At 37.3% G+C, this 20,361-nt stretch overlaps 1 long non-coding RNA gene across 1 annotated transcript; it reads right to left on the minus strand.

The window, feature by feature from the left end:
* Positions 1 to 491: 491 nt before the first annotated feature.
* Positions 492 to 11,302, minus strand: LOC139120047 (uncharacterized). Its single transcript, XR_011549026.1, has 4 exons — positions 11,228 to 11,302; positions 10,624 to 10,686; positions 8,688 to 8,866; positions 492 to 763 (listed from the first exon to the last, which is right to left on the minus strand). It is a non-coding gene; the product is annotated as an uncharacterized lncRNA (long non-coding RNA).
* Positions 11,303 to 20,361: the final 9,059 nt, after the last annotated feature.

Below are 20,361 nucleotides of genomic sequence, written 5' to 3' on the forward strand. Positions count from 1 at the left end.
CATACCACGCGCGCGGCGAACCATACGTACTGTGTAGCAGACGACAAAATGTAGTCATCGGAGGCGGCTAATATGTAACACATAAAAACTGATGTTTATGAGGTATTGGTTAAAAATATAATAAAACTGATTTAGAATAATGAAAACTACAAAAACTAAGTAGAATTTAAAAAAAACTTACCTGAGGTAAAGGCATAATGCTGTATATAAAGTCTTTGCAGTGGGAAGTAAATTCATTGCGTCGTTCGAACTTATTATAGACTCCCTAGAATATCGTCAATCAGCACAACAACAAACCTTCGGGGAATTTCGGGTCAAAATCAGAAACGATCGTAAAACTTCGGGATGTGAAAAATACGCTCGGGAAATCACGTTTTTATTGATATCTCGCGATCCGCGCGCAGTCGCCACGTCAAATATCGACCGTTGGCATGAAAAAATGTGTTTTAAAAATGTTACCAAGTGGGAGTGCCTCTTTAAGGAATGGCTAGTAATATGTTTATTTATAAATTAAACACTCAAACTCAAAATGCATTATTCATTTCATTAATTAAGTGAGCATGATAGCTGGCAACTTTTTTATAGAAAGCAACTAAATTAAAATCAAAATACATTTCTTTTCATTACAACAAACGGTGGCGATCTTTCTGGCGTAACTGTTTGCAACGCTGACCAAGTGCTTCTTTACATTTCTTCTGAATTTCCCACGCCTCTTCAAATTCTTCTGAACTAAGGACATCATAATACTTGCGTCGAACAGCATCTGAAACAGAAAAAAAGCACCCCTTCCGTCCAAAACAATACCAAATGTGCTGTCTTTCTATTGTTTGGGATAGGTGTTCATAAAATCACTTATAAAGTTTGGCTTTGATCAATTTGGCTTGCCGTTGTTACCATGTCATTGGACTAAGCGTTTTATATGGGGAATTATACCACAGTTTCCAGAGTAGTTATTTTATGATTTGTAAGTTTTAATTTGTTTTAATATCACGGGTAAAGTCATTAAAAAACGAGTATCAGAGAAAAACTCTCAATACAGTTTGTGTGTGTGTGTGTGTGTGTGTGTGCCGCGCGCGCGCGCGATACATTCTGTAAATTAGCCCAAAATCGCTTGCCATGTGATAGAGGGTAAAAAATAACCCCCAGAGGGCACCGAGCAAAAGTGTTTGATACTACTCCGGGCACGTACATGTTTGAACAAGTTCAGCTTGACGTAGTAGAGTTTTTTTATTCGCAAGGTCTTGCATGTTTGTACATGACAGCTTTTATTTAGCAGGTCAGGCTTTTGTTTTTTGCCGTTTGTGTCAGGCAATGCAGCCATGTAAGTAGTATGCAGCACAGTAAGTGAGGCTACCCACAATTCTCCATGATCTGTACACACGGAGATCACGGACTGAACTGAAGCAAATTTCTTCTGTACGCAGAACAACTCGGTCCATATTTCAAAATTCTGGCAACATAGTTCTGATAATCATAATTTTCTGATTTCTCACTGTGAATAATGAGAAGATCAACCCTTTTCCGCGGAGGAGATAGCAATTTTGTAATTTTGTCGACATAGATTTTTGACAGCCATACACAATATTTTCTAGGAAACTAAGAGAATAAGTTTCATCTGAGTTGACGAAAGAAAGGGTATTCATTTTCTTGAATGCTCACGACAAAGGAAATTTGCATGTCTAACAGGTGTTATGATGAGACCATCTCAGTTGCTGATAACTTAACCTTGACAAACGTACAATTTTTAGCACCAACAAGCATCGACTTATTATTCAATTTGTTCTTCAATTTTAAACATAATCGATAATTTTGGAACATGTTTTAACAAACAGTCTTGAAATTCTTAAATTATAAGTTAAAAATTCTTAAGAAACTGATGAAATTGAAAAAGCCTTTTGCAAAAAATGTCTGAGTGAACAAATCAAGGGGAATTATGGGTAGCCTCACTTACTGTGTGCAGAAATCTGAACAAAATGTCTAAGAAACTAAGAAAACCCTGGAACAGTTAGGAAAAATTATATAGAAACATTTATTATACAATACTTATTGCAGCTCGATGGACTCGAGGCGAACGCTGTATCAGTTGTATCAGAAATGATCATACAAAAGTCAGTCGTAAATGTTCAATATAGTACCGAGAAAGATCACTTATCCTTTGACATGCCTCTTTGATTTCGTTGTGAAAACTATGAAAGCCATTAAGTGGTGTTGTCACTTCGTTTATATCTCAATGACGGATAGAAAAGTATTGAAATGTTTGCGAAATTGATGTGCACAGTTGGTTTGCATTCTACTAAGTGTTAACCAGACTTAACCCACATAACCGAAAAATCAACCATAGAAAACGATTTATATGTCGAAGTACTAAAATCTTCTATTTCCATATTACAATCATCCTAGCACTGAACTGAAATTACTGAGTTCAGTCAGGTTTTGTTTGTCGATGAATTTCATTGTTTCTTTCCGCCTTGTATACGGCATTGTCAGACACAGGGGCAAATGTGTTCAACCCAGGAAGGAGTTGACCATTTGATATGGTTTGGCTGGGAAGATGGATAGGGGAACATCATTACCGATGTACTACAGCTCTCACTGCTCTATACTTGGAGTTGACTTTCTAGTTTAGCCGATTCTAGCAACATATTTCACCATCCCTCCCGAAAGACTCTCATTCTTTCTTTCTTGACAACTGACGGCATTCGCTTTTCTCTTGGTTGTAGTAATTTTCTTTACATGACACAACGGAAGCGCATCGGACATCATTACCGATGTACTACAGTTCCGACGGAGGAACTGTGGCTGCACAAAATGTAATCGAACCTTTTTTGCAAACGACTGCTGCTACCACAGAAAAGTGGAAAAGGAACAGAAGGAAACTTTCCCCACAGTAAGATTACAGATGCAGTAGAGATGTTTACTAAAGAAATCATTGTGGACCCAGTTCATGAATGCGACGCTACCACTGTTTATAGCGATTAGGTTTGTTGAAGGCAGTAGAAGCATTCCAAAAGTATTTGAATGTCTGAACAAGGCATTGAGGGGAGAGGAATAATGTGCACCTAAGTGACTCCAAACGTTATAATTCTGGGGATATCAAGAGGGATTGTGACAGAAAATTGTGAATATTACAAATTAAAATAGAGTCTTTTGAGATCATTTTAGTTGGAATTTACAGGACCTGGTTTATCCCATGACATATGCATGCTATAAAAAAACAAGAATCGTTCAGTAAATGTTCGTATCAAGTCATTTAATTTTAACGGAAAATACCTGTGCCCTTGTGTAACCGTAATGTAATTACATTGGAAATGCTGTGTTTAAAGTTTGAAAGGCATTATGGACTTCCTTAACATTAGGTCTGGGTGCGGGAACAGAAACATTTGTTAACAAGTCTTGATTAATCTGGCCCTTTAGTCAAGAACAACAGTGGGCATAGGATATCCGGTGCAGGCTGGACAAGCTGAGCTAGCTGCATGCTTTCGGGGCCGAGAAGGAGAAGCTACAGCAGAAGCACAATAAATATGACTACTAAAAATGTCAAAGTGAAAACCTTGGTATATACATGTTAAATAAATGGCAATGGAAAAGTATGATTTATTACGTAAGCAGTCACGCTGCGAGGACGTCAAGTTTACCGCTCCGTCACAAATCCGTTATTTTCGCATTGGTTTGCTCCTGAAACTCAAAAGTCACCAAAGAGGAAAGCTTAAAACATAGAAAGGCCTATGGTCCAATATGGGGACGGAGTTAGAAATTTATAGACGGAAATTGGATGTTTTGCTGGTGGTGCGCCTTCTCGCCATAAGAAGTCACCAAACATGGCCGCTTTGCGTATACCACTAATCAACTGCCACATGTTACTGGCCATTAAGGTATGTCTTGTGGCACTGCTGGTTGTAGCAGGCAGTGTTGAACGGAACCCTGGTCCACCTAAACGCCATGCAGCAGATCTTGCTACAAAAGAAGATGTTTCGTCGCTTCATGAGAAACTTGACGCAATTTTAGAAGATACGAAGGTAATGAAAAACAATTTCGGACTTTTACAATCGAGAGTTGATAACATCGAGGAGGATATACACGATTTAAAGGAGCAACTACAGGAAGAGTCGGACAGAATTTCAGAACTAGAAAATTTAAAATATAGCAGTGATTCTTTCGATGGTAGCGCTAACAGATCTGAGGGTATCGGGAAAATGTAACCGGCCCGCTCAAATCGACTCTCACGACATGAAGAAAGCTATCAACGATATCAGAAGAGAGAAAGACGACCTTGAAAACAGAAGCAGGAGAAGTAATTTAATTTCTTTGGTGTTCCTCAAGATCGTGGCAACGAAAGTTGGGAAGAGTCAGAAGAAAAAGTTAAGAATATCGTAGAAAATCAACTCGAGCAACGTGGCAATATTGTCTTTGAACGCGTACACCGAATTCCTAACGCGCCATCTGTTCGCGGTTGCAAGCCTATCGTTGCAAGATTCGCTGGTTACAAAGACAAGGAACAAGTTCTCCGAAACGCGTTCAAGTTAAAGGGCAGTAGCATTACCATCAGCGAAGATTTTACAAGACGAGTCCATGGTATTCGATCCAAGTTATGGAGTCATTCTCGTTCACTCGTGGCTGAAATAGCAAACTGAAAGCGCACCTTCAATATGATAAATTTATTGTCAAAGATTCGGACTGTAAGCATATTTTCAGCGTGAACGAAGAAAATCAATCGTCGAACGCACGGTAAAAGTTACTGCTTCTTTGCCCAGTTAAGGTTGTGGCCAAGGTCAGAGCTGTAATCGCTGTAATCAAAATTTATATTCACTGTTAGCATGGAATATCCGAGGATTGAAAGAAAATTATGTAATCCTGATTTTGTATCACTTTTCCAAGCTTATGATACAATTTGTGTTATGGAAGCTTTTTGTCTGAAGGATGACGATGTCAATTTTCTTTCCAACTACAATTCATTTTCTTTCCCCGCTGTAAGATTTTCAAATAGAGGTAGAGCAAGTGGAGGTGTGACGATTTATGTCAACAAATGTATTAGAAATGTCACCCGTATTCATTGTGATGTGAAAAATTGTGTTTTTCTTGAATTTCCATTGGCTTCATTTTCTCTGGAAAAACGAGTCCTTCTCGGTTGCTGTTATTTTCGTCCTGAAAATCCCTTTGTTGATTTTGAGAACCTGGATGAGTTTTTAGTCAATGTGCACTCTGTAGATTCCGAAAAACCAATTATTTTAACAGGTGATTTCAATGCGAGAACCGGCCATCTTGACGATTTCATCATTGACGACACAACCATTCATGTTCCAGTGCTAGATAATTTAGATTATATTTCAGATACGTTCTGTACACCTCGACATTCCAAAGACACCGTTGTAACACCGGCAGGTAGAGTATTGATTGACATATGCAAACGAGCTGGTATTCACATTGTAAATGGCCGAACAGGTGGAGATAAAGATGGCAATTTCACGAGTATTTCATATGCCGGTGCAAGTGTTATTGATTACGTCATTTTATCGACTGTACTTTTTGACTCATTGGTTGATTTCAAAATACTATCTCGCACAGAATCAGACCACATGCCATTGTCATGTAAATTTTCTGTTGTTGAGTCTTCATTTGTAGGTCAACTTGATAATGATTCTGATGACAACACAACAAAGCTTGCTCGTTTCAAATGGTGTGAAAATTACAGAGATGTATTTTTAGAAAATCTTTCCTCAAACCAAGTGAAAACTCTTTTAAATGACTCTGTAGATAACTTCTTAGATATTGACACAGCTATTATTAAGTTTACAACAGCACTGCAAGTAGCGGGAAAGGACATGAAGTGTACACAGTCAGATTTGAAAGGTAAACAACGCAAGCAGCCTGACTGGTTTGACAACACTTGTGTTTCAAAAAAACGGTGTATGTATGATAAGTTAAAAATTTTCAGACATTCAAATTCTACAGTTGCTTTGGGGGACTATTTTACAGCAAAGAAAGACTTTAAGGAAACATGTCGCAACAAGAAACGGGTGTACCAAAATTTAGTTCAAGAGAAACTTGACAAAGCATTTAAGACTGGGTCGTCAGATGTGTGGTCAGTTTTAAAATCGTGCATGAATCGTAGGCAGTGCAATGCAAATAGTATAAGCTTAAAGGAATGGTATGATTATTTCAAAAATTTATATGAGCAATGTGGTGACACAGTTTCAGGGGATGAAAATCTTACACACACTGTAAATGATTTCTTACATGGCATGGACACGTCATCGACCAGTATTCAAGATGACGATATTTTGAACAAGAGTATTTCTATTGAGGAAATCGCATCGAGTCTGAAAAGATTAAAATCTTGTAAATCACCGGGAGTTGATGGCATTCCTGGAGAATTTTTGAAATTTTCAGCAGATGTTACTATTCCCTTTATACACGTTTTGTTTAATAGAATTTTTGAATCTGGTTATTTTCCCGAAGAATGGGCTATAGGTGTTGTTATTCCTCTGTTTAAAAAGGGAAATAGAAATGATACAGGTAATTATCGGGGTATTTCTCTTTTAAATGTTTTTGGTAAAGTGTTTACCTCAATTCTAAATGAGCGTTTGACATCATGGGCTGAACTCAATGAATTAAGATCTGATTGTCAAGCGGGTTTTCGAAGAGATCACAGCACAGTTGATAATATCTTTGTTTTGCACGCAATGATACAAAAATATTTGAGTGTAAGGGGTGGGAAATTTTATTGCCTTTTCGTTGATTTTGCAAAGGCATTTGACAGTGTGAATCATTCTTTACTTCTTTATAAGCTTTCTCTTCTCGGTGTCTCAGGTAAAATGTTTTCCATTCTTCGCTCCATGTACTCTAATGTGAAATCATGTGTAAAGTCTGGGTCTAAGCTTTCAAATTATTTTGATTGTCCATCTGGTGTTAGGCAGGGATGTATGCTTAGCCCTGTACTATTTACTTTTTTTATTGAAGAATTGAACGACATGTTAAAAAACTCTGGTAGCATTGGAATTCAATTAACACAAGATATGTACAACTTATTTTCACTGCTGTACGCTGATGATGTTGTAATATGCTCTGACTCTGTTGTAAACTTACAGAAGTTGATTAATATTTTGGGTGAATTTTGCAGTAAATGGTCAATGGCTGTAAATATTAATAAGACAAAAATAATTGTTTTTCGTAATGGAGGTCATAGAGCTCGCACAGAAAAGTGGGTTTTGAATGGTCAAAATATTGAAGTTGTTTCCTATTAAATACCTAGGTATTGTTTTATCTTCTAGAAATAGATGGGGCAAAGCGGTTTCTACATTAGCGGAGCAAGCTAATAAAACTCTAGCCATGCTATCTGTTGCGACAAAAAAAATTGGAGGATTGCCATGTAACACACATTTTATGCTTTTTGACACAACTATCTTACCAATTATGATTTACGCTTCTGAAATATGGGGCTTCCAACGTTATGAAAAACTTGAACAAATTCAAAGAAAGTGGTGTAGGGCCTTTTTAGGTTTGCCACCAAGTGCAACAAATGAAGCTGTTGTAGGAGAATGTGGCAGATTTCCTATTTTTGTGTACTCTCTGAAACGCTGTATTAAGTTTTGGTTAAGGTTGTTAGAACTACCCTCCTCAAGATTGCCACGCCAAGCATATGTCATGCTTTTCCAACTTGATGAATTAGGGAGGCATAACTGGGTTACATCAATTAAGAATATTTTATATTCTTATGGTTTTGGCTTTGTATGGCTGGCACAGGAGGTTGGTAACAAAGAAATGTTTTTAAGTGATTTTGGAGAAAAGGGTAAAAGATATTTGCAAGCAACAATGGCGGGGAAACATTATGAAAATAAATAAAATGCGTACATATATTGAGTTTAAGAGCGCCCTTGAACCAGAGAAATACATTTCTTTAACTATTAATTTTAAAATTGCCAAACAATAGCATGCTTCCGTTTTTCATGCCTTCCTTTAAATATAAAAAAGGTAGACATGTGGGTGAAGCTTCCACTGAAAGATTTCGTGGAATATGTAATTTTAACAAAGTTGAAGATGAGTCATTTTTTGTTGGAATGTCCCAATTATCATAATATCAGATCATTGTACCTACCTGAAGATATCTGTATTCATCCAAACACATATAAGTTTCAGCGTTTATTACATTCTACAGATGAATGTGTATTGCGTAAGCTTGGTATTTTTCTGTTTAAAGCTTGTCAGTTGCGAAAAGAATTACTTTGTAAGTTAAATGTAGACAATCCTTGATATAGAAATTGTTAATTACGGATTGGTTTATTTTTGTATTGTAAATTTGAAAGTTTTAATTTATTTACATTTTTTGACGTGTAACTCCTCTGCAGATGGGCCGGAGGCCTTGAAATGCAATAAACAAACCAAATGAAAATGATTTATTATCTTCATCATCATATAACAGATCATGAAGGTCTGCTGAAAAAATGAATCGAAACCTAATATTATGGCACGCCGAAAAATTAAAAGAAGTTACAGACGGTCACTGTCAATGTATTTTATTCTTAACTTTAAATCTGCTTTTTATATGTTTCGGCATCTGTTGCTGGAATTTTCTTCATATGCATCCTTTTTTAAATCTTTTATAAAATCTTCCTTGCCCCGATATATGAAATGGTCAAACCCTAAAGACAGCACATTAACTATAACAAGTAAAGAGGGAACATGAAACATACCTTTTGTAATTTCCGAAGCAAGTTTTTCCTTCAAACAACTCCAGAGTTTTGCATCTCTATCTTCTTTTTCTTTTGAGCTTTTGTTTTTCACTTGCTCTGCCTTTAACTGTCCTCGCGAAGGCGACCCTTCCATCCTTAGTCACGATGCTTTATTGAGCAAAGTTATGACAAAATGTACCCTTGAAAGAAAAAATCCAAACCGCACATCAAATTAGCATATATTATATATTATGTGTATGAATTCAACCTTTATGAACACATGGATACATTTTAGCAATCTGTAGAGTTACGGGTTGCAGATCGCATGACTGCCGTTGTCTCTTTGCTGTGTGCACACGTTTGGTGATTAGAGTCAATGTGCTTCATATAGATTTGTGCAGATTAAGTTACTCAACCGATTTCTCTATATGATGACATGATGTAAGTCATCATCTGTCTGTAAATATGTTATGAGTTTGTATGTCTGTGTATTCAGGTGTCCGTGCTAGCATGCTTGTAGGTAAGTAAATATGTACTCTCGGTATACATTTAAATATGTAATATTATATGTGTTTATACTTATGGGGTTGTATTTTTCACCTCGATTTTCCGACTTGAAAGGATAAGGAAATCCGCTGTGGTGTCGTACATGTAACCACAATTCACACCGAATGCGGTTAATTGTCTCAGCTATTGTATCGTCGTTTGGCTCTCAAACATCCATGCAACTCTAAGTTTTCCCGTTATAATTTCAGAGAAACTGTTTTGCGCTCATTTTAATAAAGCTGCAATGTTAATACTGGTGTTCCATTGTTAGTTATGGTCGTCTTCCATGTCTTGATTTCAGTACACTGTTCGGAATTATGACACAATTCTTGCAGCAAACAGAATACAAAATTATATTGAACAAACGGCAACACAATTGCAACTGTGGAATGGCATCTGGGAAAAGCGCCGAGCATGAACTTCTGCTAGAATTCCGCTTTCTCACCTTCGAAAACATGTACATCTTTTCAACCTTAACGGAAACTGGTAAGTTACACAGGTAAACTTGTTATTTTAAAGTATACTAAAAAAGTGCGCAGGTAACTTCCTTTCCATTAACAACACGTGGTAATATGCCATCAACATCTGGGTCGCCCGTCCGACCAAAGTGTATTATAGCCAAAAAGTATAACTGATTTTGCAGACTCGTGTATTACTTTAAATGTTGATTGTTAGGTTAAAATTTTCTTATAAAAAGCCAAGGATTAAATTCTGGTTCCTGTTGTTTTAATTCACAGACATGCACTCGACACATTTCTGGGATAATAGTCATATTTAATATGTAGAATGTCTATATGATTTGATTATTCAATAATGAATCACAGTTGGTATTACTGTACATGTGGACTAGCATAACCGAGTGGCTATGGCTGCCGGGCTTGGGCCCCTCGAGCACGCTTACTGCTTCATAGGATTTTTCCCACATTCAATTAGGCTTACATATTAAATATGATTATTATCCCAGGAATGTGCTGATCGCAAGAGCATGTGGCCCAATAACCCTGTGGCTTTACATTCTACTTGAGAATTGATTCAGGTTGTGTATGTCCAAATGCAGACTGAAAATGTTTTATGATGATAATTTCAATTTCTCTGATTTCTCAATGTCCGTACTAGATTTTTCAAACCGTACAATGCAAACTTAGCTTCGTAGTATAGCAAATTCGTCACTCGTGAAAAATCGTGGGTGAAAAAATGGTAATTCCCCCTACAATAGGTATTTTCATTAAAAAACGAAACACATAAGCCGTCATCACTGGTCGCGTACAAAGTTTTATCGAGTTAAAGATAGCATTGTTTCCGATCAACCTTTCGCGGATATACGTGCTTGCAGCGTTGCTTGTTTGGTCGATTCATGGAGGTGGAATGAAAGATCTTTCTTTCTACCTCCATGGTCGATTGAAGGCCTAACCTCTGCAGTTCCAGTTGTTCAATGAATTTTCAAAACTGATACCAAGGTTCGGCCTTCGATAGGCTGAAAGACAAGGGTCGAGATGTTAGACTAGTTATGGTTCGATAAGCCTACGCGATATTTCTAAAAGGACACATTCAGAGGAAGACTTTTTATTGTTTAACAATAGATTTATTATGCAATATTGTCAATAACTGTAACCCTCAACCCGCAAATACCCACTTTCATTTCACAATGTACCATTGCTCTATAAATATTGATAAACTCAGTGCCATGTCTTGTTCATTGTTGACACACACATTAATTTTGTAATGATCAGCATACAGTATTGCATTCTCTATATTACAAAATTCTGTTCCTTTCCACAAAAAGCATTCTGTAAGATCATGTTTCTCCACGATAACCACACAAATATGGCGGACTTGGACGGAAGCCAATGCAACAACTACGGAAATGTCGCAAATGTCGACATGTACTCACTGAATTAAGTGCGACCGAATCTCGTATAAACAAATCAAAGTTGATTCAAAGTCACTTCCGCAGAATGTGGTGTCAAATGCGGTACATAATGCTTATGACACGAACGCCAAATACCAAGACTCACCTGAGATACCGATCTTGAAGTATCAACCAGTTTGATATGATCATATATCCGATGACGCGCGTACCTGTCGATGAGATGTTTATGAACTTTGACTCTGGTAACAGTCACGTGGCTTGGGTGACTTACAGCAACACGGAGACCAATATAGGACTGATAGGAGCAACGTTAAGAAGCTCATAATGCAAAATGTGTCTCAGAGGGCTAACAGTAAGGCACGCTCTTGAACATGACCTGCTTTGGCTCACCGTTTGCAAAACCTTCCTATATGACACAGGTTACTGTCATGACTGTGTCCAAGATCGAATCACAGTTTTTTTGGTCTGGAAGCAATTTAAAATGGTTTATTTGAAAAATTACGTCAATCAAATGTGTGTCCAGTGTAACACATATATCACCAAGGGTCAGAACTACTACCGGTATATTGGAACTACTCTAGCATACTTGAAAAAAATTGATTCAAATGAAATTCCATGAATTACAATGAACATTTGAGTGACGTAGACAGTACCTGAAATTACAGGATTGGCAATTCTTAAGAGCTTGTAATTATGCCAACATCAATATCAAATTCAGTCTTTTTCACCAGATATTTTAATTTAATGCATTTCATTTATTCATTCATTCATTCGTTCGCTCATCTATTCATTCATTGATTTGGGGAATTCAATAGACATTCTAGTTCATACACTTTACGTTTTCTAAGGTTTGCAAAACAACATTCCCACGGAAACTCAGCGCGGAGAAATTTGAAAACATTCAACACGTACCTGTCAATCAACCTGACTTAAGCCTTGAAATTATACTGATATTTGTCAGTTGGCCTAAATGATGCGTTGTCTATGCTCAGCTATGAGAAACACACTTTAGGGCATTTTAGACATTGTACAAATGCAGTGTACTGTTCAAGGGTAAAGGTAGACTAAGTATGCATGGTGTACATTTGCCAGTGATACGTCCAATAGTTCTCAATTCAAAACAATTCGATAGTATGTCTCGAACGGTGAGAACAATGGGAGACTAAGTTCTTATAATAAGATAGGCACGTCTCTGTCAGGATTTTAACAGTTGTCAACCCGATATCAATCTTGTAAACTGTAACAAAGCAGTCCTTCGTCCGTACGCTCTATTATACGTAACATTTAGATATCCATTTAATTGCACATGCCTTCATTGCAGACAATTTTTCCCATCAAACTATACTATTTTAAACTAAAACCGTAACTTTACATCATTTCTACAATCAAATCAAGTGTACATATGATGAAATTTTTCTTTCAATTAAAAGAAGATATTATCCTATGTTTCTTGCAGAATTCAGTCGACTATAAAGTGAAGTTGTCTCGTATTCTAATATTAAGTTTGTACTATTGTTAAATTACAAAGTTTGTACTTTGTTAAACTTACAAAGTCGCTCTTTTTTGACCTTTTGGTGCTACAAGAAAACTTCGGGTACTTGCCGACTGACTTTCCTGTGACAAATAAACACTGCCACGATGTAAGGAAAAGCTGCTATCCTTGTCTATATGAAAGGCACCGCCGATACAGATTTCGCTTCCATGAGGACCAAACTTTTGCAACGGTGTATGTTCAGATATGCTGACAGTTGTGCACGAAACTTGATTTTTAGTGCAGACCGTAAACTGTATCACTGAACAATATCTCGGTTCTTTGACATAATATCGTTTTTAAATCTTTTCTCAGGATACGCCATCTATAGTCAAGGCAGTGTCTTTCAAAATAATATTGCTTTGGAGATGTGGATAAGGTTGAGATGTTTTAAAACTTCTTTATCAATTGAATCACCTATGTTTAAATGCCCAATAAAATGAAAAATTGACAGTCGTAACATATGTCACAACCTAAATTATAAACCTGAAAGAGATATTTGAAATATAGGCCTATTTGAAATTGGACTGGTTTATAAAATGCGGTGAAAAGATTTGAAACTTTCAAATCTATCTTACATGCATATAGGCGCAGTATGCACCTGGTATAGTGCATGGTGGTAACAGGCGGACCTGCTCCTGATTTTAAAGACTTTTTACCAGCTTTCAAGTGACACTTTTTGATGAAAACTTCTCCGTGGATCTTTAAATACTCAGGGATCCTGTGAATGCTGACTGTTTGCACCGAACACCTCCGTTAAAGCTGTACTCATGGCTGTTTTTTCACCAACTAGCATCTACAAAGAACGGCTCAGTTTTTGCTTGTGAACCATCCAATTCCTAAGGTCAATTCATATGCAAATATTAACTTCAGGTGTGTTTCTTTTTACTGCTTTACAACAACAAGATACACAGTGCTGACAAAGCTGCTGATCTTCCTCAGTTCAAGTTCTGTCATTTCAAGGTAAAGCTTGGTGCTCCTGTTTTGTATTATAGTAATCATGTGGCTACATACAGATCACTGCTTATTGATGGTGATATACAGCCTAACCCTGGTCCTGAGAGTGAGACAAATGTAATCTATCAGTATACTACCAGAATGCCAGGAGTATCAAGAACAAATTTATGGATATTCATAGTTTGGCTCCACATCACAGGCCCCTGGCACATTGCTGGGATAATAATCGTATTTAATATGTAGAATGTCTATATACGACTTGATTATTCAGTAAAAGAATCACCGTACGTGATATTAGTGTATGCCTATAGGCCTACATCAGGTGCAGCCAACGAACAATGCACTTTTAAAAAGGTCCTTACTATGATAAGATATATTGTGCATGACAAGTAATGTGAACTGACTAATTTTAAGTCAAGAGGGTAATTAATTAGCTGTTCATAATTTGCCCTCCCACAGAAAATTTTTCGACTTACCCTCCCACACTCAAACTTCGTTTTTACCCACTCCCCACTTATTTTTGCCTGTTTCCCCTCCCCACTGTGAATTTTTAAAGCTCCGTCGCCCTGTAGCGAAAAAAAACTTGCCAACCCCTGCCCTGGAAACAATGCCCCTCAAAGTTTTTCGCCAAACCCTGTCCCAGGAAAATCAACCGATATCCGCCCTGCCCTACAAAAAAAAACTAAAATTTGCTCCCCTACCACCTAAAAACATGTCCCCTGCCCTAGCAAAATTAAAATTTCCCCTGCCCTCAAAAATTGCTCCTGGAATAGCTTTTTCGATGAATAGCTCCGTTGGCTGCACCTGCTACATATTGACTGGCATTGTACCTATGGCTGCCTGGCTCGGGCCCGGCGAACGCATTGCATAATCATCAATGTGTAGAATGTTTACATGACTTGATTATTTATTAAAGAATAATGGTACGTGATATCAATGTACATGTCGGCTAGCTTAACCGAGCGGCTGTAGAGCTCTGCAGGGCTTTGGCCCGGCTTTGGCCCGTTGTCCACTGCTGCACAGACAGGAAGTCAAGGTGAGAAAGTAATTCACAGCCCGATTTCATAAATCAGCGAAATTCACGAACTCTGAGCGTTTCCGGTGATAAAAACTGGTCAACGGTCAGATGGTTACGTAAACAATCGATCGACTGGCCTCTTTTGCCTAAAATCATACCTTACCCTATGCTACTGGCGAGAAATCGTCCTGAAATCGGCTGGGCACACCAACCCAGCGCCGGCCATTTTGAATAAGCTGCATTCAATGTACGCGTCCAATATATGAGAGAAGAGCAATGACGTCATCTGCCAAGGGTTGTATGCACAGGCGCATACATTGCATGCAGCTTATTCAAAATGGCCGGCGCTGGGTTGGTGTGCCCAGCCAATTTCAGGACGATTTCTCGCCAGTAGCATAGGGTAAGGTATGATTTTAGGCAAAAGAGGCCAGTCGATCGATTGTTTATGCAACCGTCTGACCGTTGACCAGTTTTTATCACCGGAAACGCTCAGAGTTCGTGAATTTCGCTGATTTATGAAATCGGGCTGTGAATTACTTTCTCACCTTGACTTCCTGTCTGTGCAGCAGTGGACAACGGGCCAAAGCCGGGCCCAAGCCCTGCAGAGCTCTACAGCCGCTCGGTTAAGCTAGCCGACATGTACATTGATATCACGTACCGTTATCCTTTAATAAATAATCAAGTCATGTAAACATTCTACACATTGGTGATTATGCAGTGCGTTCACCGGGCCCGAGCCAGGCAGCCATAGCCATTCGCCAGTCAACATGTAGGCCTATAGGCCTACACAAATATCGCGTACGGTGATTCTTTTATTTAATAATCAAGTTCAATATAGACATTCTACATATTAAATACGATTATTATCCCAGCAATGTGCCAAGCGCCTATGCTCCACATCTCTTGAAATTCGACATTATTGTTCTCACTGAAACATGGTTACATCACAATATTGAGAATCAAGAACTTTTTCCTGACCACACTGTTTACCGTCGAGATCGTATTGACAGGAAAGGAGGAGGAGTTCTCATTGCTGTGAAACCGTCGATTTCGTCAAGACGTCGTCCTGATTTTGAAACAGACTGTGAAGTTCTGTGGGTTCAAATTCAGAAAAGCGACATGAATACACGTAGTCTTCACCTTGGAGTTTTCTACCGCCCTCCTAGTGATGACGTATCATCGCTTATCCAATTGGAACACTCGCTGTCTTCGGTCTACAGTGATGATAAGGACATTATGCTGTTGGGTGACTTTAATTTGCCATCTATTAACTGGTCGTTCCCTTCAGCACCTACTTCATCTAATAACATTGAGGTGTATTTCATTGACAGTATTCTAAATAATTTTTCTTTAAATCAACATGTTTCTGAACCAACAAGGGGTAACAATATCCTTGACCTGGTTTTGTCTTCATTTGAGTGCATTCCAATTTATATTGGTGAGAACTTGCTTGATTCTGATCATTCTTCTCTTACATTGAGTATTCCCACGTATAACCATTCTACCATTGGCTTTCCGACACACCGTAAATTCTATAATTTCAAGAGGGCTAACTGGGATGACATCAAAGCCGACCTCCATGCCATTCCATGGAGTTCTCTGTTGTCTGACTCTCTAAATAGCGCGTGTGATATATTCTATGACATTTGTTTTTCTGCTTTAAAAGATCATGTTCCTCTTATCCATGCGAAAAAACCAGTTCCACCATGGTTTGATGACGAGGTTTTTGACCTTTTGAAAACAAAGGAAGCATATTGGAGATCTTTAAAGAAAAATCCATCCTTGCACAACCGTGGAAGGTATAATCAATTAGGTCCTCCTTTAAAAAGAGGGTCAAAGACAACTATGCTCTTTACATTAACTCAATGCAGATGATATACCAACCAATCCTAAGCGTTTTGGACATTGCTGCAGTCACGTAAGCGTATATAAAAGGTTTTCCATCTGTTCTTACGTACAATAATGATTTAAAGGCGAGCTCTGATTTTGAAAAGGCCAATTTGTTTCGTAAATTTTTCAATTCAGTTTTCAATAACAATATTGCTGCTGATATTCCCGATGTTGCTACTATAATTGACGACCAATTTTCTATTGATATTGATGTCGATAGTGTCAGGAAAGAGTTGCTTTGCATTAGCACCAGCAAAGCTATAGGAAGTGATGGCATTCCCAATATGTTTTTGAGGGAATGTGCAAATGAACTTGCTATACCAATTACCATCTTATTCAATAGGTCTATTAAAGAGGGGATTTTTCCTGATATCTGGAAACGTGCAAACATTATCCCTATTTTCAAATAGGAAGTCGTTCAAAAGTTGAACATTACCGGCCAATTTCCATTTTACCAAGTCTGTCTAAAATCTTTGGAAAGATAGTTCACAGACAACTCTCACATCATGTTTCCAATTCCATATCTACTAATCAGCATGGCTTTGTTTCAGGTAGATCTTGTATCACTAATTTATCTATTCTTATGAAAGATCTCCTCTTAGCAGTTAACAGCAAATCACAATGTGATATCATTTATACCGATTTTGCTAAAGCATTCGATAGTATAAATCATAAACTTTTACTTCATAAGTTGACTTCTTTTGGTGTCCAGGGCACTTATCTGAAATGGTTTAATTCATATCTTGATAACAGGCTACACAGAGTGATTATAAAAAATGCTTTTTCTGAGTGGACTCCCGTCCTTTCGGGCGTTCCTCAGGGTTCTCACCTTGGTCTACTTTTATTTATTCTTTCATTAATGACATCTCTGATGATCTTGTGTCGGATTCGTTACTTTTTGCCGATGACATGAAGATTATCGTATCATTGATTCGGATAATGACTCTTTATTGCTGCAATCTGATATCGATAGAATTGTCAGCTGGTCCGACACTTGGTTATTGAATCTTAATCCTACTAAATGTAAAGTTCTTACTGTTTCATTGAAAAGAAATGTTCATATTTTCCCTTACAAACTCGACACTCATGCATTGAGTAGAGTCAGTAGCATGAGATATCTCGGTGTTATTATTGACCAAAGATTAAATGTTTGTGACCATGTAAGTAACATGATTCAAGGTGCTAGAAAAGCTCTCGGTTTTATTATGAGGAATAGCCATTGTATTAACAGTGTGCACGTTTTAAAATTATTGTACTTTACCTTGGTAAGGTCTAAGCTTGAATATGCTTCTGTTATTTGGAACAGTATTAGTAAACACCAGTCTGATAAAATTGAAAGAGTACAGCATAAATTTTTAACATTTCTTCATAAAAGAATTACTGGTTTTTACAGTGATGACATTGACTCGTTGTGCAATATTTACAATTTACAGTCATTAAAATCAAGGAGGACTATATTTGATTATATATTTTTATACAAATGCATAAATGCAAAGTTTAATGTTAATGCTTTTGCTTCATTTTTTAGTCTTCATGTACCAAGGTTTTTACTCGGCGTACTACTTTTTTTCATGTGCCATTTGGTAGAGTTAATTGTGTTCGTGACTCTCTTTTTAGTAGAATTCCGAGACAATTTAATTTGCTTTTAAACGAATACAATGACATTGATCCTTTTTCTGTAAATTTAAATGGTTTTAAAAATGTTTTAAAACATTGTTTTCTCAGTATTTGTTAAAGTTTGTTCGTCTTGTCTTCATGCTTTAACTCTGTATCTGTATTTTTACTAACAGTCTTCCATAAATGGCCTCGGCTGTGGAAGTCATTATTAATAAAATAAAATAAAATAAAATAAAATAAATGAGGTGATACTCATACGTAGCAAGTTTACGTCCGATAAACTATTATGATTTATAAAACTCATTTTAGTGTACAAGTTTCACCTATCGATAGCCAGATCAAACTTTCGAAAATCGTGATATGTACGGTTAGTACGCCGCTCTGTAAGTTTCTTCACAGACTAGTAGTCAGCGTTGACAGGTTAGACATATAGGTTACGTCAAAAGTTATACCTATCGTTTAAGGTAGTTCGCACCTCGAAAGTGAAAGACTTAAACTTTTGCTCTAACTTTCCTCAAGGAATCTTTCAATCATTCTCTTTCAAAATCAAGAATAAAAATAGGGGGTCACCGTGCAAATTTTGGTACTAGAGAAACAAATTACCCAAGATTTACCGATATTACAAATTCAAAATGGCCGCCATCCCTGTGTTCACTCTATGGAGAAAAATATAAATTTTCGAATTTTGAAAAACTAAGCCAATGAAAAGTATTCTTTTACCAAGAGCTTTAAAATGAACCCCCACATGTGGTATATCAGAAGAGAATTGTAAAAGTTTGAGAGTCCGAATGTCTGTCCCCGAGGTGCGTTCTAATTTAAACGGTCCCTGGAGGGACCGTCTTCGAACCATGTATTGCCAATTGCTTCGCTCAACTTCGCCTCTACTTCGTTTTATTTCCATTTGAATCGTTGCTGAAATAAAAATCCGAGTCGAAAAGATCCTAAAAATACCATCCACGGTTTATTATCGAAAGTTTAGAAAGTATGTCCCGATTTTATTTCAAAATTTGTGAGCTTTATCAGGTTGAATCCCGTTTTTACTACGGAGCTATGTCCCTATACATGTTTCACGTTGATGTCCTTAACATAAAAATTGAATTTATTTTGTCATAATGTGTAAATTTGTTGGCGATTGCCAATGTGCTTTCCTCTGCTGTGCTTTTGTACTTCTGTCACAGCACATCTGTATCAACAGAACTGAACATAACTCTATCAAACAAATGAAACAGAGCCGCATCAAACCTTTCATGTCGCCTGATATATACGAATTTATACGTAGGATAATCACTGCGACGTTGATGCTTCAGTTCATTAAAATAACACTGGTCAAAATATTTTTGTTGAGTAAAGTCTAGGATCATTCTGTGTTTGTCTGATATTGTCATTCTTTGTACAGTATTTCAAATGAGACAGTACATATCTGTCCTCTGCCAATCCTTATGTTTTCACAAGTTATTGCCGCCGTTTACGCTTAGGGGTGGACCATTTTATATCCTGGAGGGGGTCTTGAAGATTTTCGGAAGAAAAAAGAATTCCCAGCAAATGTCAATATGAAAACAAAATTAGCCAGAGAGGCTTGACAAACAAAGATAGCGCACTTAGGTGAAAGACAAAAAAATCTACCAAAAGTTACTTTCTCTTACACACTTTTTTTTTATTTTCAGGGCGACCTTCTGGCGCAAATTTAGGCTGCATCAGATATACTACGGTTCTTTGGCCAAATGAGTGAGGGGAGATTATATTTAGAGAACAATGTGTCCTCCCTACAGCTAGATCTGAAGGGTATACTCGTAGCCAGTAAATGTAGTAACATTTTGCTTTTATAACTTTTTGTTCAGTTTGTTAACTTTTTTCTTCCCACTGAAGTTTGACATCGCAAGGTTATTTGGGATGTAAACATAAAATAATATAAGCATATCACATCTGTGATTGTTGAGAACTATATTGTGGTCGACCCTTCATATTATGAATATTAAACAAAATTCCATAATTTAGGCAGTATGCATAGGTACGTAAAATGGGGAATAATCAGCGAGCATGAGACAAAGAAACAGTGATTGAACGGACGATAACAAATATTTAATTTGAACTGAATAAACTTTAATAACTGAACTTTAATAACTTAAACCCGGACCGCGGGTACAAAAGGAATGCAGCCAGCATAATCGATGCTTATCTCATTTGAATGGAAAAGGTTAATAGCGTCAAAGACAGCTCTGCAAAAAATCCATGCAAAGCGCTGATAGAGGAAAATTTTCGATACGTC

This window comes from Ptychodera flava, chromosome 20 (genome assembly GCF_041260155.1).
Source record: "Ptychodera flava strain L36383 chromosome 20, AS_Pfla_20210202, whole genome shotgun sequence".
NCBI lineage: Eukaryota > Metazoa > Hemichordata > Enteropneusta > Ptychoderidae > Ptychodera > Ptychodera flava.